Source organism: Ambystoma mexicanum, chromosome 14 (assembly GCF_040938575.1).
Source record: "Ambystoma mexicanum isolate Mex_15411 chromosome 14, UKY_AmexF1_1, whole genome shotgun sequence".
Lineage (NCBI taxonomy): Eukaryota > Metazoa > Chordata > Amphibia > Caudata > Ambystomatidae > Ambystoma > Ambystoma mexicanum.
The window spans coordinates 171,019,694-171,044,385 of NC_090940.1; the positions used below are offsets into that span (position 1 = coordinate 171,019,694).

The following is a 24,692-nucleotide window of genomic DNA, read 5'->3' on the forward strand; positions in this document are numbered from 1 at the left end:
GAGAGCTCTGATGACTGATGTGACCTCCCCATTACACTTTCACATCTGTGCCCCTGGTTCCCACTTCACAACCAAAGGATAACCTGTGGCAAAAAAAGCTCCGGAAGCTAGGGTACAGGGAGGAGTATCTGCTGTTGTCATCGAAATATGCAATCCTGGAAATCAATCTGTAGTGATAGTGATTGTGGATGGAAGATCCCAGCCAAAAATTGGTTAACTGGGAGCAAGGCCTGTGTTTTTATTAAACTGTGAGGAGTGGGGCTTGTACTAGGAGTGGCAGTTTATGGGGAGCTTAGTAGCCAGTTTCCCCACTGTCCCTGCACCCACAATTGACGACAGTCCCACTGCCCACCCTCAGCAGTGCATGCTGCCTAGAATAAGGTGGGATGTTTTAAAAAGGCAGGCAGGGGTGAGCTTGTAGGTATAGTTATAGTGTCAGTTGCTTGAGTGAGCAGTGTCCCCAACACACTCAAAATGGCCTTTTCTGAATGTCGGCACGTGGGGCCTAGCGCCAAAGCATTCATTCCTTGTGTGGATTTCCTGGTGAATGGCATTGTTCTGCTGCCACCTTAACTAAGACGACGTGTGTCCAACACATTGTCGGCGAACAAGGATATAGAAGAGAGGGAAGAGAGAGTGAGAGGGGAGAGAAAGAGAGAGAGAGAGAGTGAGAGGGGGGAGAGAGAGAGAGAGAGAGAGGAGAAGGGAGGATAGAAGGGGGAGAGAGTAGAGAGAAAAAGAGATAGAGGGGATAGGAGGGAGAGAGAGTGAGAGAGGGGGAGAGACAGAGGGGGGAGAGAGTGAGACAGGGAGAGGAGAGAGGGGAGAGAGAGAGAGAGAGAGATAGAGAGAGAGAGAGTGTGTATGTAGAGGGGGAGAGAGAAATAGGAAGAGAGGAAGAGAGGAAGAGAGAGAGAGAGAATCAAAGGAGAAGCACAACACAGACATTTCTGCCACAGCGGTCAGAGACCCGAGACGAGGTCCCGAAGGAAAAAGGCTCCCGGAAGGGTCCCCCCCACCCAACCTTGATAGAAGGTAATGGGGAAAATGGGTGTTAACAGGCTGACACGAAGATATCAGTATGTTAAACAAATAGCTTGCCTCAGTAAATACCACGACATAAAGTGCCCCTTTGAAGAAACAAATTATGTGAATGCAAGAGAAAATAATACTACAAAGGGGAAAAGAACCATAGATAAAAAAACCTGGAAAGCAGCAAGAGTTACAAACCCATATATACAAGAGGAAATGAATATAAAAAGGAGATTCTGGTGAATCAGAGATTAGTGAAATCTGACAAGTGAAGCTAAGGCAAATAGAGCAAAGTAAATCAAGCCACAATTGGCAAAGAGAAATAGAGTGAGTGTTAGGGAGAATTCTCTGTTTAGGCTGAATTTCCTAACCTAGTGAGTCCCCCAGCATCTTTGCTGGATTTTTGGAGTTTATTTTTTTCTCCTGCCAAGAGTGAGACTCTTTTACCCTCACTCTTGGGCATGATTTGAGTGTGTTTCTTTGACTCTAGATGTGTTTAATGGGCTACGGGGTCTTTTACTCCATAGGGCTTCATGTGTTTTTGTGATGTGTGTTACACAGCACCCTCAGTGCAGTAACACAGGGGTGTCATGGTGACCCCCCAGTATAGACTCCATACCCTGGGACTGACTACTGTCTCCCATGGCATGTAAAGTCACCATTGACTTTACTAGTCTTGAATTCTGAACAGAACCAGTACAAACCATCATATTGTGGACGAACTGGCTGGGACAATTCGATTGCCCCGGGGTCTATTAGTCGAGGTGGCACGTCTCTGACCCCACTGATCGAGTTTTGGCTGGTGGCAGTAGATACTACTTTTTATATTCAACCGCAAATATTTCTCTATGGGATTTTCCCATTGTTCGAGGCTACTATCTTTATTTAATTACGATAGCCTCAAACATACCGCCGGTTTATTTATTTAATATTAATTCTCCGGTTGGTATTTTTTGCCAAAACTTGGTTCTAAAATGGCGTTTGTGTTCTCTTCTGTGACTCCAACCCAAGTCGAGCCCTTTGTTCCACTTTTTGGCGGGCTTCTCCACAGATCCCCTTCAAAGTGGTGCCACTCTGTCTGGGGTACTTAGGAGGGGCGGAGGGGGATTTAGGCACCCTGGACTGAGTTGCCTAGGCAACTCAAGTCACACTCCATCCTGATTGGCCCAAGTGGTGAGCCGGCCGGCTCACCACTTAGCATGTTTGAGTGACAGCTAGGCTGAGTGAATGGGGGTTTTCTGCATAAAAGCAGGGCTTTGGGGACTGGAACGACGAGGGAGAAGCTGAGCCGACCTGCCACGACGACACCACCGGTGGAGCCCTGCTGGACCGTCTCACCACTTTTCCCAACGACAGAAGAGATCTCCCGCCTGAGAGTCTTCTTCCTTTGACTGCTGGGGATAACCAGTTTCATCGTCTTTTCGCCGTCCCGACGCATCTCGTGGCCGCCTTGCCTGTGCCAAGCACCCCGGCAGCCAGAATACCACGTTTTACCACGACCGCGAAATAAAGGGTAATACCTTTAACCGGAAAACTCTGCGGCTGGTTTCTTCCCTGGCAGTGCAACGACGTTCATCTTTCCTCCAAGTCGAGATCTTCTCTTTCCCTGGACGACGACGAGACTTGCACCCGCTGCCAGGAACAACTGCCACCGCTGGAAGATCCCTCCCACTTAAGGTACCGTGTCCCGCCTGGCTTCCCTTGCCACCGACTGTACGAGGTAGATTTAGCCCCCGGCTTTCAAACCTGGGTTAGCCTGGGACACCCTGGCTAAACTTTTCTGAGCCTCTCTAAACTCTTTTCAAACTCTCTGCAAGACTTTCTAAGCCTAGTGTAACTGTGTGATCTTGGGCGCATTTGTGCTCTGCTCTTTCTAAGAGTGGGCCCAGCCTATGTACTTTGGGTCACAAGTGACTTTTGCTCTTCTGCCTTGCTAATAGTGTTCCTAAACCTTAGAGTGGTGTATCTCTCCATATTCTGTCTTTTCCCTCCCTTCTTCATGAACTTATTGGAGTGCCATCTATAGTTAAGCGCTCACCTCTGTATAAAAATAAGTGGTGTTAACTAAGACTTATCTGATAAGGAATAAGGGTTGTATATATTATAATAGTAACTGTGATTAGAGTGTTTTACAATAAGAGTGCTGGAGTGTTTCAAACAGTGTGTTTTTAATAAATAATTATATACTTTGATACCAAAGCTCTGGTCAATGTTTGCTTGTATTATTGTGTCTGAGTGCCTATTGTGTATACTTGCATACTGCCTAACTCTTCTTGAGGGACGTCTGACTGCTCAGCCACAGCTACCAGGTAAATCTGGGTGGTACAGACTGCTACCAAGTGGGTTTACTGCTAACACCTGTAGTCCTAAATCTTTTGCAGTGTTCCCAAAGGGAACTGCACAGGTTTCTGCCTAACACAGAGACCAATAAAAGGCATCCCCAGAGACCACTTAAGGATTACGTATTAATGAAGAATCCTACAGACTGGCGCTATAAGTACTCAGAGGAGTAAGGAGTCATCCTCCACCTATTAATTAGTTTTCATATTGGTAGGGTAAAGTTAGGGTAGTTTTCAACAGCAGGCTTATTCCTTTTGGACATTCACGACTGAATGACGAGCACCTTAGTTAGAAACATAGGCAGGGACCACCCATAGACATGGGGAAAGATAGGCCTCATCTTAATTTAATAGATATGTTGTGAATCGTGTCCTTAAAGAGTCTGTGGTTCTTTTCTAACTCGCCACCCATTTGCTAAGATCAAGATGAGCAATATCTGGAGTATAAATTGGACAAAGTTTGCGACTGTAACATGAGCATCTGGCACTACAGGAGCATCGAAATGCTTCCAATCATAAAGTAGCAACTCTGTGCCATAAGATCCACAATCCTAAAGAGTGCCCCATCGGAAATAAAGTTAGCAGGTTTTAAAGACAGATGTGACATTAATTTTGCAAACATGGTAGCATCGACATGTGCGATGGTAGGGCAGCGGTGGCTGGAAGCTTCTTCCCCATCCAACAACAGCCACAGCAGCCATTAGTCTTCTGCATGGCCTTGATCTTCAGTTACATTTGTCTGGGTGTTGTATCAAGTCAGACTCAGGAGACAGACAAGAGGCCAAGTTTGTAACTTGAACTTTATTAAAGAAGGGAAGGCCTGCCTTGCCCATGCTTCCACGAGCCCATGGTTCTTTGCAGTGTCTAACTAAAATAAAAAAGGGGGCTCATCAGGACGTTTTACAATCAAATCCAATTCTCTATCCAAAACCTAATCTATGTCTGTCCCAAGCACTAATATGCAAAATTAACAAGAAATCATCCAGAAAAGTCTCTAAGGTGTTCTCCCTTAACTTTGGCAATGGTGGCTGGCTTCTGACCTTCACCAAATTAGCTCTCAGGTCTCTCTCAGGATACTTGTCCGATTACACAGTTCCAAAAGGTCTCTTTAGTCTTCCTCTTTTCCCGGTGGTGCTTGATCCTGGCCCCACCCAAATATCTTTATATCTTCTCCCAGACAGTCTGCTAGGATGTACAGTTCATACTTCAGGTTTGCCCAATGGCTTTGTATTCTTTCTCTCCTTCTCAGCTAACAGTCTCTTTTCCTGTGGGTTGGCCTGTCATTTCTCAGTCCTGTACTACACAGTCTTTCACCCAGTCTTTAGGTATCTGTTCCTTCTCCCTGACTAGGAGACGTTTTGTTTACACCTTGCCTTGGGGGTCCCGCTTCTCGCACCCTGCTTTGGTGTTTGACTTCTCACACCCAGTCTTGGATTGTCTTGCGTCGTTGTCCCTTCTTGGGTTCTCTTAAATCTCATCTCCTCTCAGGCCGTCTGGTTTCTTACCCCTTGGTGGGTGCTCCAGATTCTCACCCACACTTGGGCGATCGGGTTTCTCACTCCTTCTTGGGCTCTCTTGGGTCTCGCTCCAACTTGGGATCTCTTGGTTTTCCCCCTTGCTTGGTGTATTACCGCTCTCGCTAAATCTTGGTGAACTCAACCTCTCACCTCAGCGTTGGGTTCCTCAGTTCTCACTCAGTTGCGGTTTGGTGTGTCCCGCCACTCCTTGCATCGCTGTGTTTTCCTCCCAGTCTTTGGCTTTGCTTTCTAATGCTCCATCTTCAGTTATTGTGGCTCTGAACCCTGCTTAAGGTTTAGTATGTCTCACCCAGTCAAGGGAGCTCTGGGCTTCCACCCCTGCATGGAGATCGTTCTCATTCTCTCCCTCTCTCCACCCCTCGTTCTCTCCCCCCATTGTTCTCTGCCCCCCTCGTTCTCCCACCCTCTCTCTCAGGCCATTGGATTCTTACCCTGGTGTGGGATTTGGTCTCCCTCACCCCGGTTTGCGACTGCTCGATCCTCACCCCTGCTTGGGGTACTTTCTTTAACACCCTGGTGTGGGGCTTCTTCTCCATTTACCCCAGCTTTGGAGGTTGGCCGATCGTTTCCGCCCTCCACCAGTTTCCCTGGAACAACTGTGTACCTTAGTTGTTGCAGCTGTGTTCCTCCGGGGAAGCAGTCTCCTATATGGACATGGTACCTTGGCGCAGATTCCTTCTTGGCCTTCCGAATCTCTTCGTCCGGTTCGACTCGTCCCACCTGTGCTCGACTGGTCCTCTGCGTCGCCTGTTGCGGGTGCCATTGAATCACCTTTGGTATGGTCTTATCCTCTCTGCATGCGCGGTCAAGTCCCCTTGACTAGAGCCAGCCTAGCGGAGAGCAGAGTAACAGAGGTTCCTCAGCTCTGTATGCCATCTGCATGTGGCTGTCTCTGAACTCCGCCCACCAGTGTGTTATCTCTTCCTGCTGCTTGGCCCGCAGGAGTTCCTTCTCCCGCTGGCTCCATGGGATTTCCTCTCCTCTCTCCGTTCCCCTTGGTGTCACTTTTGGACGGCCTCTTTATGGTTCAGGCTGAAACCAAATTGGACAAACCATTGATTCTGTGGTTCAAGTAGTAAAGAGTGTTTTAACAAAGCCTCAGAAATCACCCACACCATTTCTAAAGAATCATACATACTAATATCCTGGTCAATCCCCATATAGCCAACAAACAATGGGACTTTACACATAAGGGAGAATTAATTAAAACCCTCTCAGGGGGTTTATTGTCTACTAAAGGGGGGTGGAGGGGGAGTCACCCCACCGGTGGATCCCGCTTGCCCTGTCCCCATTGTGGGTGTTAAGCTTTGCAGTCTAACTTCCCTAGTACGAAAGGGGGTACTCCACCTTGGGGGAAAGGGACAAATTCCCTGTATTCATCACAGTGCACAGCAGACTTTTTTAAGTTCAAGATCAACAATGAGGTTAGACTGTGGTTGCTTTGACAGCTCGTCTGGGCCGACTTGTAGATCTGGCCTTCCCTCAACATTCAGCAGTACTGAGGTCCATGTGCTCCTTTGCCCACCACAATAACTAGGCTGGGACGAAGAAGCAAAAACGTAATTGGCTACATTGCACAAATGTAAACACTGTTGGAAGCATTTCAAGCTTTTTTCGTCCTTTCACTTACCTTCCAACTTGGACAAAGAGGCCTTTTTGGGCCATCCATTTCACCTACTTTTGGAGAGTCATCAAAGAATTGGCTTCAGCCCTAAAAAGGGAAAAAGATTAAACAGATGCCATTGCTATGGGGCAAGACAAACATTCCTTGAAAATAGCTGACCTTCCCTGACCATACACAACTACAATTCAACATCAGCAGTAATGTTAAAAATGCCAAACAAATGTCTTACACAATAAGTACATTTGTATTTGTATTTATTGAGTTTTATATAGCATTTTTAACCAAAGCGCTTTACAGAGAACAATATGCGATGCATAAAATAAGTAATGCAGATCAATGTTTTAGATTCAGTCAGTAACAAAGAACAATTTGTAGAAAACAATTTACAGAGAACAGTAGTAATACATAAAATGAGCAGTGTAAATTGATGTTCACAATCAGCCGTAAACGAACAGATGACTGAATTAGGTGCATTTTTAAAGAAGAGCAGAAGGAGGAATAGGAAGTAATGGAATGGAGTGAGGGAGAAGGTTCCAGTGAAGAGGAGCAAGAAGTTGGAAGGATCGAAAGCGGGATTGTGCACAAAGGGCGCATGGGACAGTAAGTCTGAAGTGATCAGCAGAGCGAAGAGTACGGGAGGGAGAGTAGATGGAGAGATGGGATGCAAGATGAGTAGGGGCGAGACCGCAGAGAGATTTGAAGACAAGACAGGAAGTTGTACTTCAGTTGAGAGTGAAAAGAAAGGCATGCTAGAGAAGTAAAGGATGATTAGATTGAGTCCCAATGGGAAAGGAGACAGAGAGAACAGATGGAAGAATGAAAGATTGATTTAAGGGGAGCTAGACGTGAGGAAGGAAGACCAAAGAAGAGAACAGAGCAATAAAAAAGTTGAGAGAAGATTAAGGAAGATACTAGAGGTTTTGTGGCGTGGAAGGTAAGAATAGGGCGAATTCTGCATATATTGTAAAGATGAAGACGACAGGCACGGGAAGTGAGAGAAATGTGGTGCGCAAAGGAAAGGTTAGAGTCAAAGTAGAGACCAAGATTGCGGGCAGAAACGGAGATAGGGAGATGGGAGGGAGGAAAGAAAATGTAAGGCGGATGAGATGGTGGTGGGAGGACATTAGCTGGAAAAAAATAGAACTTTTGTTTTCCCAGTGTTAAGGGTAAGAAAGTGGGAGGTCATCCAGGATTTGATGGCAGTGGGGCAGGATGAAAGTTTGTGATGGATGCCAGGAGTAACAGATGAGAAAGAGCGGAGTGTTGTCAGAATAGAGCGGAGTGTTGTCAGAATAGAAGTGGTGTGAGACTCCAAAGGATGAGATGATAGGAGCAAGAAGGGAGGTGTATGAAGAGAAAACAAAAGGGCAGAGAACGGAGCCTTGGGGAACGCCGTGGGCGAGAGGAAAGGAAGGGGAGGTGCAGCTGTCCCAGGAAACTGGTAAGGTACGGTTAGATAGATAGGATGTGAACCATGCGAGAAAAGAACCACAGAAACCAAAAGGAGGAGAGAGAGTTAAGTAGTTAAGTGTGATATACCGTGTTGAAGGCAGCAGATAGGTTGAGAAGAAGAAGGACAGAAGAATTATGAACAACGGGATGGAGGGCAATTTTACCTCAGCCTATCTACAACAAAAACTATTTAACTGATGAAAATGCACAATGCATAAACATCAATCTTCTTAAAACCACTTGTGAAAGATAAGTACCCAATTAAACTGGGTGGCCTACTAGGTTTAATCACTCCTGAACATGAGAATACTACCCAAGGACATTGTCAAAGACGCTACTTATAGAACAAGCTCTTTTAACGCCTCCAATTGTTCCTCACAAACTACAACAATGTGCGGCCACAGCAAGAGCTTTATTCATTACCTAACAGATTAACTGCTGTCACACACCTATTCACTAGCCTACCAGGACAACTTTACAACATACTTTAAAATATGTAGTGGGCGTACGTGCCATGTCACAAGGAGCAAAGAAATAGACCACATCCATTCTTTGGACACTACACTGCAATCTAACAAACCACTTTTAAAAAAACTAGCCATCATTCCCTGTTAAATATTCAACAAAACCATGGATATACATGCAAACTGTTTTAAGTGCAAATCAACTAGAATCCTCACATCAGCACAAAAACCAAGGCCTGAAATCCAAAAATTACACCTTAACTCAACTCAAGAGATATATATTCAAATCTAATATCAAACTGAATATCAACTGAAGCCACTTGTCATCTGACAATGTTGTCACTGCAGGGCAAATATAGAATGAAGGTCTCTATGATTATCTTCAGATACTAATTCAAATATCCAAGCCAAATGAGCAGGTTTCATTAACAAACTGGATTCCAAATTCAGGAAATGCCAATTTTCTAGGAGGTTAAAGTCTCCAAATTAATAGGACTCTTGTTAAACATGTAATTTGTGCAAGGGAACTAAGTCAATTTTGGAACATAAACACATGCAAATAAAGAAAATATGACAAAATAATATCAATGGTTCTCATCGAAGTGATAAAAGAAATAAGATACATGGAGTACAGAAAATCTCAACAAGAGGAAAACAAGAACATGTTTTCGTTAACCCAGAGGGACACAGATCAGGTAGCGAAAAAAAGGCACACGCATTGGCAATGCCAACAGTTTTGACTTTTGCGTAGACATGGGAAAGGCATTAGTCAGGCACTGCCATAGTGGTATTAACTGGCCATTGATGGTAGCTGCTGCAAAGGGCATATAATAGCAGTGCCTGGCAAATGCCTAATATTAATGCACAAGCAAAAACTGTTGGCTTTGTCAGTGCTTGTTTTTACCAGGACTTCAGTGAAGGACACACACAGTGCTTATAAATCGAGTGGCTGGAGGCAGACCTGGTTACGACATTTTTATTACATGAGTAGTGGGTTAACGGCTCCAGTGAAGTCATTAACTCTCAAAAGATTGCTTTGAAAACACACTGGCAGGCACTTCCAGCACAAACTTTGATGGGAAGGCTTGATAAAGTTAGCTCAAAGAGATCCCAGGAGGATGTGCTTGGGGTGGGGAGTGGCTGGAAGTGGGTGGGAATGGCCTTTGGATTAGCATGGCCATTGGCAGTCAATGGGTGGGCAAATAACCAAACACTGACAAGCTTTATGTCCCTCCTCATAGGCCATTTCTCCCTAGCTGTAGTCTAATGAAATAGTTTTGCCTTATAGCCAACTAATAGCCAAAACTAAAAATGGAAGAGAATAGTGTAACTAATTGAACATGGCACCTACGTATTGTTTAGCTATAGTAGTGACAAAAGGAAGTGTAACGATCTTAAAAGAAGATTGGCAAGGGAAGTGTGTGGGGAGAACCAGAAACATCTAGAATTGTATGGCAAGTAAAAGAGGTTAACATTACACACTCTGAGGTGATCTCTGGAGTTGGAGCCTCAGGGAAACATCCCCTATCGTCCCCTATCAATGACCTCGCCAAGTCTCTTTGGGCAGTCACTGATTAGACAGGCGAAGTCCTGATTGGCGATTGCGGTCACTTCATGCCCCTCTAGCAGTCTGTAGTCATCCTTCACCTGGTGTCTCAGCTCAGGACAGCACAACAAAGAGTAAGTTCTTTTGAACCTGGTTGGGCCATGGGACCCCGGTCCCATTCCTCCATCCAGCATGGTCCACCACAACTGCAATATAGTGCAAACAGAGCATAATCTCCACTGAATCTTTACTATTAACTTTTTTACACTGTTTCGTTTTATCACCTTTTTAATCACCTTTTCATCACTGAATTTTTGGTTACCTAGAACTCTCAGACCAGTAGGAATAACCCATCTTAACTATTTGCAGCCTTGCTTTATTTACATTTTAGCATACCAGCGGTACTGCTCTGTCACCCTTAACCCAATCTCTGTCCTTCCACCCACCTACCTGCATCTCCATAATCTCTGTCATCACCCTTTCTCCCATTCTTTTCCACAATGCACCCCTCATTGCCTTAGCTACGGCTATTTATTCGCTCTTGGCCTCACCTGCTGCATGCCTGCTCTTTTCCTCGACTGTTGTGTTCTGGCCACTTGCCCCACCCACAAAAGGCCTCTTCGCCATCCTCCCAACTGTAATCTCATCCGCCTCTCTTGCCCTTCCATCAATACTCCCCTTTGTCCCCTCACTCTTTCTTACCACTCTCACTTTCATGCGTTGGAAAGCCCAATCTGTAATAAATCCTCCTTTGTTATTGATCGTGGATTCCGACAATCCCTCCTTGCACCCATAGGTATTGCTGAGACATGAACACGCCATGCAACTTGGCAACCTCTGCAGCCTTGCCCACAATCTTATCTCACATTTACCACTTTTATTCGAACAGAAGTGGGGGGGGATTGGCCTGATAATCATTAACAATGCCCACCCTCTGCCCCCTAACCTCACCTGCTGACTGTCTAGCTCTCCCACCTTTAAATTCCCCACTTCCTAACTACTCTTCCTCCCACACCCCACCATCCTCCAGATTTATCTGCCACCTGCCCCCCTCGACAGCTTCTCTGATCTGGACCTCCTACTTGACTCCATTCACATCGACACTGCAGCAGTGCTCAGGGTGGACTTCAACCTACCCAAAACCACCCCCACACACTAACTGGAGTTTGGCTCCCTCCTTTCTGGCCACTTCTTCACCTCACTCCAAAACCTGCCCACTCATTCCCAGGGCAATGCTCATCGTCTCCTTATTTACCTTTTCCAAACTCTACATTGACCCCCTTGCCCTCTGACCACTCTATCCTCCACTTCAGTATCACTGTTCTCCCCATTTATCGCTCTCCCTCTCATTCATTCCATCTTTAAGTGAAAATTAAAAACCAAACCTTTCGCTGCCTTACTTGCCAAAGCCAGGTCCACTCTTACTCTCTCGTGCTCAATCACAGGCATCCTCTATGAAACAGCCCCTTGAGGATTACAAGCAAATTCTCTGCTCCCTTTTCACCCAGCGCTATCCTTCCCAAACCTCCACTTCTTCCACCCCTCACCCTCAACCCAGGATCACCCCAAAAATCTGCCTGAAGACAGACATACTATGCCACCTTCATTAGTGGTGCAAGAACCATGCCCCTTGCATGCCTGCAAGAACGCCCTCCTCCGATTCACTGCTGCTCTTGACTCTGCCAACTCCTCTTACTTCAAATATCTAATTACACTCTCCGCTCTTTCCCCAAACGCTATCACACTACAAGCCATGCTGACCCCACAACATCCTCATGAAATATCTACTTCTCTATCCCCTAAAAGACTTTTCTCAATAATTCTCAACCACAATTGCAAACATTTATGACACCCTCGCCATTCTCCTCTCACTCCCTTTCAGTTTTCCCTTCCCCTCCCTACATACCTGCACAACCTTTCACCTCCACTGCTTCCTACCTCTCCCTTGGAATTGGCAACCATCCTAATGACCGACAACCCCTCCTACTCTCCAGTCTACCAGGTAGCTATGAAGACAGTCCCGGAATGTTCATTTCTTACTTGCTCCTACCTCTCCACACTCTTTCATTTCAATGTCCCTTTCACTTGGAATCTTGTCCTGGATGTTTAAAAGTAGCAAATGTTTTACTAGTCCTTAAAAGGCCCCTGGCTTACCCAAAAATACATGCCAACTATCAACAAGGATTGTTCCTCCCTCAATACTCTAAAACCATTCAAAGACTTGCCTTTAACAGAATCCCCTCCTACCCTGACACTAATGGCCTTTGTAACCCTGTAAAATCTTGATTCCGCAGCCATCACTACCAAAACGCCCTCTGCTATGTTGCAACCTTTCAGCGTTCTGAACACCATAGCAAACTATTTGCTTTCCTTATCCTCCTGGACCCCACGGCTTCCTTTGACACAGTGGGGCAACCCTCTTTGTCTTCGGACTCTTACTGTCCTTGGAATCCAGGGCACCGCTCTGGACTGGTTAGGCCTCCTACCGCTCGCAGGACCTTCTCCATTTCTTCAAGGATGACCAACCCTGAACCTACCTCACACCCGGTTGGCATCCCTCAAGTATCCGTCATTGGCCCTTTACACTTCAATCTCTATACCTCATCACTTCACTTTAAAAACATTTATTAAGGGCAAACCTTGGACCCACAGGCATTATGTCGCTGACAAACATAAGCGGGGCACCGAAAAGAAGCTCATATGAGAGGAATTCAGGAATGATGGCAGGTTAAGCAAACAGCCACGTTTTCAACTTTCTCTTAAAGGATTCTATTTTAGGCTGGCATATAAGATCTAATGGGAGATTGTTCTAAGCTTTGGGAGCTGTGATTTAGCCTGCCTTTCTAGTTCTACATCGGGAAAGCATTAGGAGTTTCTGATTGTTCGATCTAAGAGATCTGCTTTGGACTTTTCCCACTATAAGATCTTGCATGTAACTGGGTAGAATGCCCAGTGTACACTTGAATGTAATCACTAGAAGGCGATAGCGGACACAGGCCTCCACCGGAAGCCAATGCAGTCATCTTCTGGCGTCAGAGACATTGTCTTGGCGCGAGAGCCCCATAACCGCCCTCACTGCACTGTTTTGTATGACCTGTAATCTATTCCCCTCAGTTTTGGTAAGGCCAGCTAAGAGGCTGCAGCAATAATCTATTTTCGTCCCAACAATAGCTCTGGCGATTGTCTCAGCGTTGGCCTGTATGATGAAAAGTCTAAGGTGAGCTAAAAGCTTAATATAGTAGGCTGCCGAGGAGACAAGACTTCCTACATGCGCCTTCATAGTAAGTTGCTGGTCAAAGAAAACGGCCAGGGGTTTGACCTTCTTAAGGGGGGATATCTTGACCTCGCCTAGTTGGAAGCTCTCATATGCCGGACCCAGTTTGGATAAAATGGGCTGTGTACCGACAATCAACAGCTCTGTTTCGCCCCTATTCAAGGCTAAGTTATTCCAGATCATCCAGTTAACAATGGAGGTGTAGACTCTGTTCAATTACGCTTCATCCCTCACATGTGTACCAACCATGGGGACGACACATTGAGTGTCGTCCGCATAGTTGGTAAATATGATCCCCTCCTGATCCAGCAATGCAAAGAAGAGTGCCATAAGTATATTGGAAAGGCAGGGAGAGATACAGGCACCCTGCGGAACACCAAATTCGATGGTAACCGGAAGGGCCTCAGCCTCCTCAGCGAAAACTCTGCTTTGTCTATTGTTCAGGAAAGAAGCGATCCAACGTACCACTGCTGGGGAGAAGTTGGCCACTACTTCCAACCTGGCGACCAGTATGGAATGGTCAACCAGGTCGAAGGTAGCCGAAAGATCCAAAAGCATCAACATAGAAGCGAGGCCCGCGTCCACCCGCTCCAACAGCTTAGACTTCAGCTCCAATAACGCTGTTTCAGTTCCGTATCCCACTCTGAAACCTGATTGACTACAATTCAGAACGGGAAAGTTGTTAAAATGTTGGGCAATCTGCCCATACGCGACCCTAATTTTCAATAGAAATGGTGTATTAGTAATGGGCCTGTAATTCAGTAGCACCTCTATGGGTAAGCCAGGTTTTTAAGAATGGAGGTGACCCAGGCTTGTTTGAGAGCTTCTATGCAAATAGCAACCAATATCGTTGGAGGGCAAGTTTTAATTATTATGGCTGAGCATGGGTCACCTTTACAGCTAGTAATTTTGAATTGGTTCACTACGACTGACAAATCATCCAGAGTAATGACAGTAAAATTGAACTGGGGTCAATGTTCCCTCTAAGCTGTGCGCATGTGCGCTTGCCCAGCTTCCTTCTGGGTGCCGCTCAGAAGATTTTTAGCAGCGCACACAGACAATTCTCACCTATTCAAAAAGATTTAATAAGGCACAAACCACAGCACTTACCTGAAATGTGCTCTCTTAAAATAAGCAACTAGTCTTGATATTCCGCTAATTTACATTACTACACTACTATGTACATAAAATGTATAACAGCAAAATACAACACAATAGGTTAAAAACTAATATGAAAAACTGGCTCCATGAACAGAAGAATCTAACCAATCAAACCAGTATGCCTGCACACATTAACCAAAAGTTTTCCCTCCCCACCCATGACTCCTAAACCTGACTCTAGCACACTTTTACCTTATGACCTCAACTTCTACCCCAGAGTACATTAAGATACTACCGGACAACCTTGACTCTTCCTCTCTTGGCTCTGCAAAAGATTAGCAGACATGTACCTACATCCACTTGTTTTGTTTGTTGTAACATGAATAACGTTCACATGCCAGAATTTCTGTTATTCATGGTGCCTTAGCAAAGCGTCACCCACACTATATAATCAAACTACAAGCTCAAATATCGGATACTGACTGTAAGTAAGCAGGCTACTTGGATGTGTAACCAAATCCCATACTTCCTATTCTTTGTTCATATGTCACGCAAGTGCTTTGAAGCGGCCCCCTTGTTGAAACTCAAATATTAATTTGCTCTCTAAAGATTTTGAAAGACAAATGTGGTGTTCAGCGTCTCCTACTTAAGCATTACTAACATTACCACACACGTGGAGAGCAACATTGCAATATCATTTACTTAGCCTACAAAGGATAAGTAGTATGGACTATGCCTGGGATTACGCATCCATAGTATCAGGGAACCGGATATTCAGACAGGACAATGCTTTTCACACAATAAGCATCATTTCCAAGTGTTTAGAGTTCCTTTGGGCATAGACCTTTACATATTATATGTTAACTCTCTTCTATACAAACATGGTTTCAATTGGCACTTGTGTAATCCTACACAATGATATAAAGGTATGTTGCAAGCAATCTTGTATGCACTGCAAAAGAATTGTGTACATGCAGAGACATGACATTCTAAAAATGCACATCATATGTTGAGTCATTTAAATATGCCTTGCTTGCAAACTATTGTGGGTCTGCAAATATCCCAGTGAGTGTTTACTGCTACAATCTCTTACTTTTTATACAGTACTCTATGAACTAGTATTGGAGGCAAGCACAGGTGCCGGGGTCGAGTATGGGTGGAAGCATCACACCTTGCGGGTGATGAACAAAGCAGAGCATTTCAAAGGCCAAGTCAGACGTTTCAGCAGTACACTGAAGGAAATGTGTTGCGTGTTTGCTAAAGGATAGGAAATTCTAGTACCCGTCTAGACAAAAGCACCTTCTTTTTCTTTCTATGCTCAACTGCTGAGGGCTTTTCAATATTACAATTTGTTCTGTGTGTGCAGTCGCTAGCATCTCCCTGCATCTTATTTAACTGATCACACAGGATCACAGAAGAGGGATCCATAGTAATAGAAGAAGACACTCAATCAGTTGTATCTCTGATGAATTGATGCAATTAACATAAAAGGCATACGTGTGTGATTTTCTTCAACAGGGCTCCATAATAAACCTCAGTAAGTCTCTTGTTTAATTTTATCTAGGCTGTGGTGCGGAGGGATGGGCAAAACTACACAATGTATTATGTGCCCTGTCAGTTCACTCCAGGGGTACAAGCAGGGTTCTAATCAGATTTTGCTCTCTACTTTGAGTCAAATGATTTTTCAGGGAATAAAAAAGTAATTAGCTTTGCCAATAAGGATACTTTCTGCTTACTAAAAGATGTTCTTTCCTAATAAAATTCTTTTTGACATTGGGCATTAATATTATTCCTTCCTTGCTATGCCACTACTCTACTAGTCACTAATTCGAAAAAATATCAGTGGAGCTTTCTGGGTTGAAGCAATATGTTCATTGTTTCTCATCGGCACATTTCCCTTCTTAGGGAGTAAAAATGCACAGTGCATATGCCTTTTAGCTCTAAGGCTGGTGTTATCACTACCCGCAGGAGAACGTAATTTGGATAGTAAGCAGAGGCACAGGAATTTTGGATCATCATATTCTAAGGTGCAGTTATTCTGATGCAACTATCATCCTTACACAAATGATTAGAAGCATGTTCTCCTGGCCCTTGAATTACTTCATTAAAGTGGCGCTTGAACCCCTTTCAGCTTGTTTTTGACACATTGCTTTTAATTGCCATTAATCCATTGGCAAATGTATTCTGTCTGAGTTTCAGCCACATCAGTTATGACAAGAGATATTTGAGGGCCACAAATGCCAGGGATGTCGTTTGCAGCAGTAACAGGCTGACAATCCAGCCTATTCGAAGAGTGGAACCCACATACCCCAACCCACCACCAAGAGCCAGCCTACCTAACTGTCAATGAACAATAACACACCAGCCTTGATAAAGACCCCTTGTGTCGAAACACGTGTCGGCTGACCACTTGAGAGTACTACATCAAGAATACAATTCCTTTTTTTGAAAAATCAGAACATTTCTTTAAGAGTAAATATTGTTTGCGCGAGATATCTGGAACCACAACTAAGAGATATTTGTGTTTTGTAATTTTCCAGTGGCATAAAACATGCAGGACCTCATTACAACTTGGGGCGGTATCCCAGCGTATATCTGCCAGAATACCGCCCAAACAAATTGCTGTTACCGCCACCTGGTACGGAGGAATTTCCACCGGATTACAACTGGTGGTGACGGCGTAATTCCCCATTCATATTGAGTACATTGGACTCAATGTGGCTTTTTGGCATAATTACTGCAGCGGAAATTCCGACGATTTCGGCGTTGTGCTGGAGGATTTACCTCCAGGATTTTCCTGGAGGCAAATCTTCCACTCCAGGCCCGAAATTGTAATTTGGAGTAGTGGTAAAGTTGGCGGTAATGGAGATACCGCCAACTTTATCACTTTCCGCCAAACTCGGAACAAGGCCGAAATTGTTTTCTGCGCAGAAGTACACTTGCAAGGTACTGTGGCCGTTATTGAAGTCTTGAACTGGTTGATGAGCTTTCTGTATAATCACATATGCCATTTTATTTTACCCTATGTGTTTGTAAAACGTGTTGCAAGATTTTTAAAGAATTGCAGTGGCTGGGAAGGAGACATTCCTTTCCAAACTCTCTTGCGACGGTAGCCCACAAAATGGCTTACCTCATTAGTCAGTTGCGCACATGGAAAATAATGTGCGCACAACAGCCAACCGGTTCCGCACATAGAGAAAAAATATTAGAGGGAACATTGACTGGGGTATGGAGGAACTTCTTTTAAATGATTCCATCCCCACTTTGATAGAATCGAAAGTAAGATTTTCTTTCCTATGCACTATATCTGCCCCAATACCCTTCAGTTTATCGGACATGGCATCCTGGATATCCTGACACCAAGCGGCATCCTTTACAAGTTGACCCATGTTAGAGGAACTTGTTGTTCCCTGTTCTTTAAGTATTTTGAAAAGTTCCTTAACCTCCAATTAGGCATTCAAGATTCTTGAGTTAGGGGAATTTTTCTTAGCTTCCACAATTGCCAATTTGTAGACCTTGGCTGCACTTTTATAGTCCGCCAGCGCGCTTAGCGAAGGATTAGTTTTCCAACTATAAAACAATTTCAAGGTAGAGGATTTTACTTTTTTTAATTCTGGAGAGAACCAGGGTTTATTCTAGCCCCCTCCCTGACTTTTCTACATTTAAGAGGAGCCAAGGAACTGGTGATGGCCTCCAAATTAGATTGGAGGGTTTTTGACATTCCTACAATGGAATCAAAATATGAGAAATTGATAGTGGGGCTCAACAAAGGTACATCTCTTTCTCGTGTGAGCTGCTTAAAATTCCTACTAAGAAAACCTTGTATCCCATTACCCTTCAGTTTCTTGGGAAAGTCAGCCTGAATAGTGAAGTGTAAAAACGCATGGTCTGACCATGGGCAAGATAATACCAGTAGGTCCTTAGTCATGACATTGATGGAAGAGATCCAGTTTAGCGTGTGACCAAGAGTATGAGTTGGAGAATGAATCAGCTGCTCAAAACCTAGGTTGGCCAAGGCAGTCTCAAGTTCTGCAGCCACCTGATCCTCCTTGTGAACCAGGCAATAATTAAAATCCCCTAGTAATAAAAAGCTAGGGTTGGGCTTTAAGATGGACAACAGGTAATTGGATAGTGCTAGCGTAATGTCCTCTGTCAAAGTTGGTGTTCTGTAGATAAGAAGATTCATTGTAGATTCTGCATTGAGTCCAATTATAACATGTAGTGACTTGATGCCGTTCACAATAAACCCTCTCGTTTCCCAGAGGGTTAGGGAGGATTTAAAGATCAGCACAACCCCTCTATTCCCGCGTCCCCCGCCTTCTTCTCGGTCTTGTCTTAACATTTATAATCTTCAGGGATCGCAACATTAAGGGTGGGGCCGGCGGCCCTGTGACCCCAGGTTTCCTTTATCGCGTAAACGTCAATATTCTTGTCGTCTATATACGTGGCAACCTCTACAGCATGTTTGACCAAGTATTGGGTATTGAGTGGAAGACAAACTATATTATAAGTGTCTCACGACATGTACTCATAACTTAGCTGCAAAATAGGAACTGTGTGCATATAAGAATCTTTTAACTCAAAAGCAACACACATCCAATGACATTTAATTGGGATCTGTTAACACTGAATGCTGCTACTGTGGCGCTTTCAATAGTACTGTAATTCATAGAGGAGTTACATAATGAGTTTTAACGGAGGAAGAACATTTTTTTGTTTTAAATGTTGTGATGTAGTAAAATAAATGAATTTGTTTTTTTATAAATTGTACCATAGATATACACATATATGTTGTGTTTACACAGACAAACTATACAGAAGATTTGAGTAGATGTGAGTAGAAACATCTGCAGTGACAGAACTATGGTAGGTTATATACATATGAGTGTGGGTCTCTGAGATCCGTCACTGGATGGCATTTGTCTTAAACTTAACTCCACGACTGACGCGTTATACATACCTGCATCCAATGACCCTCATTTCCTTCCTTCAACTATCCCTTTTCCACCAGACTTGTTTTCCCTAAAGGTGCACAACTTCGAGGACCATTTTGGAAGCAACCTTAATATTCATTACTTTATTGTTATCTACTCTACTGTGGCTAGGATTAACCTCCTTCACATGAGAAAAGTTGGCCACCCTCCATACTTGCAACTCTGCCAACACCATTATAATGACCTGGCTCTTACCTCAACTACTGTGCCAGTCTCCTTTGTGGCCTCTCCCTCTACTGCCTTTTGACCCTTAAAGTAATTGACTTTACCACCTGTACCCTCCATAATACCCCCCTCTCCTATGCCACTTCCAAAAACTCCTGTAGTGCCAGTTTGCGCTCTATGAAATACTGGTCCCTCTTCAAATTCCTACTTCTAGTCTTCAAATGCATAGCCTTTTTCATTCTACCAGGTATAACTATATCTCTCGCCTCTCCTCCATGCATCTCTCCAATCAAGAACCCTCCCTAATCTCACAATACAAAGACCAACCCTGTGCTTCATTTTGCTTTTTTTTTCCTTCTCCCTCGGTCAGCCAATGGAATCCCCTTTGTTTTCATGTTACAAACAACCATACCATCCAATCTAAATTACGCTAAAGCTCAACCTAACTAACCTTAAATGAGCTACTGCTACTCCTCGACATTACTTATCATCCCACTATCTGGTACCCAAATGATTGACCAAATTGTAAATAGCCAGTCTCCTTTTAGAACTGTAGGTTCCATGCCTTGTCCAGTCCCCTGTTCCTGTACCATTCATGTATCATCCACTGGTCAACTGCTCAAAACCTCTCTCTCTTATGTAAGGCTCCTTCCCAGGTTGGACTCAATATCTTGTGTTCTTTTGTAAGGCTTTCTGGTTGAAACATCTTGTTAAGTTAAAAATACAAATATAAAATACAAAATATGTTTGTCCACCACACATCACCACCTAATGGGGGTCCAATGAAATCCAAAACAAAATGTGCAATATCCTAAGAAGGTGCCTACTTTATTTGCTGCACATCCTGCAGACAGGTAGGTACTTGCATGTGGCTGTGATATTGTGGTGTGCTGGCATTTTCTGCTCTGAAAGAGCTGGGAACAAAGTAGTTCATATGTATTCTTGGCTGCATCTTGCTTGTGCAAGCCTGTCCAGGACAGCAGACCCTTTTTAAGGCATTAAGGCACAGGGATGAAGGGTTTTGCATCCATCAGTAGACTATTTAGTGCTGTTTGAAAAACAGAGGGGGTTGCCAGAGTTGCGGGATCGGCGGAGGAGTTTGACGAATCAGGCTCTCACATCAATTTAGGGTGATGACAAACCCAGACAACTATTCATTGTCATGCAAGTCAAGGAAAAGCACACTATACCTAACGTGAACTGACTGCTCAAACCTGACCCACTCTCCAGGCCTCTCACCTTTATATGTCACTGGTTGCCTGACAGAATTGAAACCAATACAAATTGTAAAACATACCGCTAGGACTTCCAGCACACTTATCCCACCTCCAGCCAAAACAATGAACTCGCTCATTTCCATCTAGCCTGCTATTATTATCTATTTCTGGTTATGACTACATACTACTATTTCTAATCTGCAAATGTCTTATCGGGGGTCGTTGGTCCACTACTGCCATGACTATTTCTGGTCATTTTTGTACAGTCCCATTGTTCACGCCAGTGCAGGCTGGTTTATTCCAGCCTGTCGGAGCCTTCGACATTGGCACACTAACCCCGCTGGTCATCGCTTTCCAGTTCAGTTCTTACTGCATATGCTCAAGCGAGTCCATAGCAAATCAAGTGCAGGCAAAGCCAAATGGGATAGGAGGAATGTCTAAACGTCTGCTAAAATGAAAAGCATTTTTAGGGGATGCCATGATATGGGTCCACCTGCAATTCAATATTCTTCAATCTTCTTCTTTATCAAGGGAGCGCTGTGTTTTAAGACTGGCGAGGCAATTTCTTTTCCACAACTTTATCTTTTGCTCTCAATCCCACATACATATTGTCTACTGCTACCAAGAACTCGACTCCGCACTTCATGTTCTTCAAAAGCTCAATTAGACACCATCACAGAAAGAATGGTTGAGGAAATGCAAATTATTGTTCCTGGTAGATCTTCATTCGTGCATTTATGCAGGATGTCGGTCAGATGTCTCGTATGGTGTTGCGCTTTGTGTCTTCTGTGCAAACCGTGCTTGGTCACGGTGTGCAAGGTTTCACCGCAATCGTCCCCATGCGCCTCCTGTGAATCTTTATCAAGATTTTACTGTCCACGCTGAGGAACGATTTGCGTCTTTAATTTGCGCACGTCCTTCCGTCCCTCCCAGGCGTTGGAAGGAGAGTGGCAAAAGACTCTTGTAAGCAGCAATGGGAATTACCTGTGTTTAGCTGGGTGTTATATGTTGGCAATAGGTTTGGCAGCAAGGAGTCTCTGAATTGAGCATAAAATCTACTGAGTATTCTTTTGGCCCATGCATTTACATATTTGCATGCTATTAATCGCCTCATCAACATCCAGCTTAGCAATATCTGCGTCCAAAACTATCCTCTTATCTGTAGAGTGGGCAAAGCATTCAGCTCTATAGCTGATGCAATTTCATCAAAAGCACATACTCTTTCAGCTACTTGAGATTTTATACAACCATTTGTCCTGCACGCTTCTCAAAGACAGGATTATTTTTTAGGTTCAACTTTCTTTTTATGCTACACACTAAAAATTATGATTATTTCCTAGTATTTTTGTCTGAAGTTATGTTAAGAGTTGTTGCCGACTGTAGAGGTCTAACAGCTCTGCAGTGTGGTACACTGTGTCCAAGTCGGGGGTAGCTAGACCTTTGTCAGCGAGAGACTAGAAAAGGACAGTAAAATCAGGAAGCGGAAAGGGGGAATGTTGAGCGCACACAAAATAGTTGTACGGGCAAGAAAGGCAATTACGGGTAGGGAAGGAGTGTGTAACAGGTTGAATGTCTGTAAGGTCAGGACAGAACAGAGCGTTTCTCTCATCAGGAAATTGCAAATCCTGAATCAACCTACCAACGAGCATATACCCATGTGAGCAGTTTGTAGTACTCTCCAGTCAGAGCTGAAATTAGCTGGTAAAAAGGTTGTGCGATGGGCTCGAGATGTGCTCCAGCATACCCTTGAAGCGTGGAGGATTGTTGGTCCATTAGGCGCGACCATATCTTGACAGGCCCAACAGAGTATATTCTGGGATTGCTCAACGGACAGGCATAAGTATCAAAAGCTCAGAAATTAGTGTGTGCAAGGGGAATGAGGTGGACAACCAGGGGGATGAGAAATCGGGTGTGTTGGTTCTCTCTCAGAGTGCTATGCTTGTATGACCGCATACTGATAAAGGGTGCAGTGGGACAGAACAGTGTACTATTCTAAGAGTATACTGCAATAAATTATCAGAGTGCAGTCGCTGCCCAACTCAGGGTTCCTGGACAGGTTACTGTGTGTGTTACGGGACTTTCAGTACAAGGTTGTAACACTTTATGCTCCAGTAAAGCCCCCTGGCAGCACCGAGGGCGAGGACAGGACCAGGGAGGGAATCTTCGAGACTGCAAGCCAACGCTTTATGCTCCAGTAAGGCCCTCTGACAGTACCCCCCCCCCCCCGACAGCACAGAGGGAGAGGGCCAGGGAGGGAATCCTCCAGGCTGCAAGCCAACGCTTTATGCTCCAGTAAAGCCCCGTGACAGCACTGAGGGCAAGGACCAGGGAGGGAATCCTCCCGGCTGCAAGCCAACACTTTATGCTCCAGTAAAGCCCCCTGGCAGCACTGAGGGCGAGGACCAGGGAGGGAATCCTCCAGGCTGCAAGCCAACACTTTATGCTCCAGTAAAGCCCCGTGACAGCACTGAGGGCAAGGACCAGGGAGGGAATCCTCCAGGCTGCAAGCCAACACTTTATGCTCCAGAAAGGCCCCCTGACAGCACTGAGGGCGAGGACCAGGGAGGGAATCCTCCAGGCTGCAAGCCAACACTTTATGCTCCAGTAAAGCCCCCTGGCAGCACTGAGGGCGAGGACCAGGGAGGGAATCTTCGAGGCTGCAAGCCAACGCTTTATGCTCCAGTAAGGCCCTGTAACGCTCACCTGATTCCCGCAGAGGCGCCGGTCTTGACTGGGTGAATGCCGTATCTTCAAAGTTGATGTGTAACACACGGTTGGCTCTTTGGGCTGGACCTCTGTGCACTGCATGTCTGACTCGAAGAGTAAGATGTCTGCAGATAGAAAATATGGGATTAATGAACTGGGGTTATTGGGTGCCTCTCTCCTCTTCCCTTTCTCTTCTCCTGTAGAACCCCAAAGGTTAACGCCCTCACCTTAGGTAAGTGAACGCCGAGCTCTCCATCTGCCTCGGGGCAGGGTGCCGTAACCAGTTTCTTCACTGGATAAGGGTGCAGGCCTCTTGACCTCAGAGGACTGCTGTCCGTCGTTAACTGCACGAACGGTAAGTTCTGGGCACTTCAAATGTCTTAAGTCTTTTGTAATGATATCTCTTGTTTTGCAGGGTTCCGGCGATGGCGGGCTGATGAGAGTTGAGGATCGAACCCGCGTGAGGAATAGAAGCGCCTGGAAGCACGTAAGTAAGCGCTTGTAGCCTGCTTCACGATGCGCACTAACTGTCCCTTTTATCTTGCAGGTACAAGTTCGGAGCTTTAGAGAAGCTGAAGGGTGCTGGAATACCCACTGGATTCGGCGTGGGAAGGAGTAATGGCACGTGAGTAATAAAGTTGCCCAATGTCTTTAAACGCACCTTCTTTTGTCTTTCAGATGCGGGATGCAGCGCCGAAGGCCTCCGGAGCGTGCGAAGAGCTGGTAAGCTTTTGTCTTTCAGATGCCGGAATGCAGTGCGAGGCGTTGGTGACAGCCGATGGACCAGGTAAGAGATGCGCTGCCACTGAAGACCGTAGTGCTAACCTGTTCTTTCTTTGTCTTTACAGGTGCTGCTGAAGACTGGATTCCAGGATGGTAAGCCTTTGTTCCCTTAGGCCCAGGATCAGAAGCAGAAGACACGATGAGCGTTCTGCTGCAGAGAATGCAGAACAACACAAAGCAAGATTCATCCATCGGGTGTGGTTTAAATAGCCTCCTGTAGTGCTTAGGTGTCTCCTTCCACAGCCACGCCTAGGTAAGAAAAGAGTTCCTGCTTTCCAGAAGAGTTCCAGTGTTCTGAACCTAGGGAGTGGCTCCTGCCCCACCCAACAGGAAAAGTAGTCCCAAACAGAAGAGGATCAGGGGTTCAACTGGCAGGTAAGTAAGCAGCATGGTCTGCTGCAGGCAAGTCCACCCAAGCATTATGAGCCCGGCGCTTCCAGCGCTGGGACTGGGCATC

General features: G+C 45.0%; 1 protein-coding gene across 2 annotated transcripts in view; it reads right to left on the bottom strand.

The window, feature by feature from the left end:
- Positions 1-24,692, bottom strand: part of ZNF106 (zinc finger protein 106) — a 693,205-nt gene that overhangs the window by 586,440 nt on the left and 82,073 nt on the right. The window contains exon 2 of one of the 2 annotated variants that reach the window (XM_069638825.1): positions 6,540-6,620. The exons of the other annotated variant lie outside the window; for it this stretch is intronic. The gene's annotated coding sequence lies outside the window, so the exon portion shown is untranslated. The remainder of the gene's footprint in view (positions 1-6,539; positions 6,621-24,692) is intronic. 2 annotated transcript variants of the gene reach the window in all.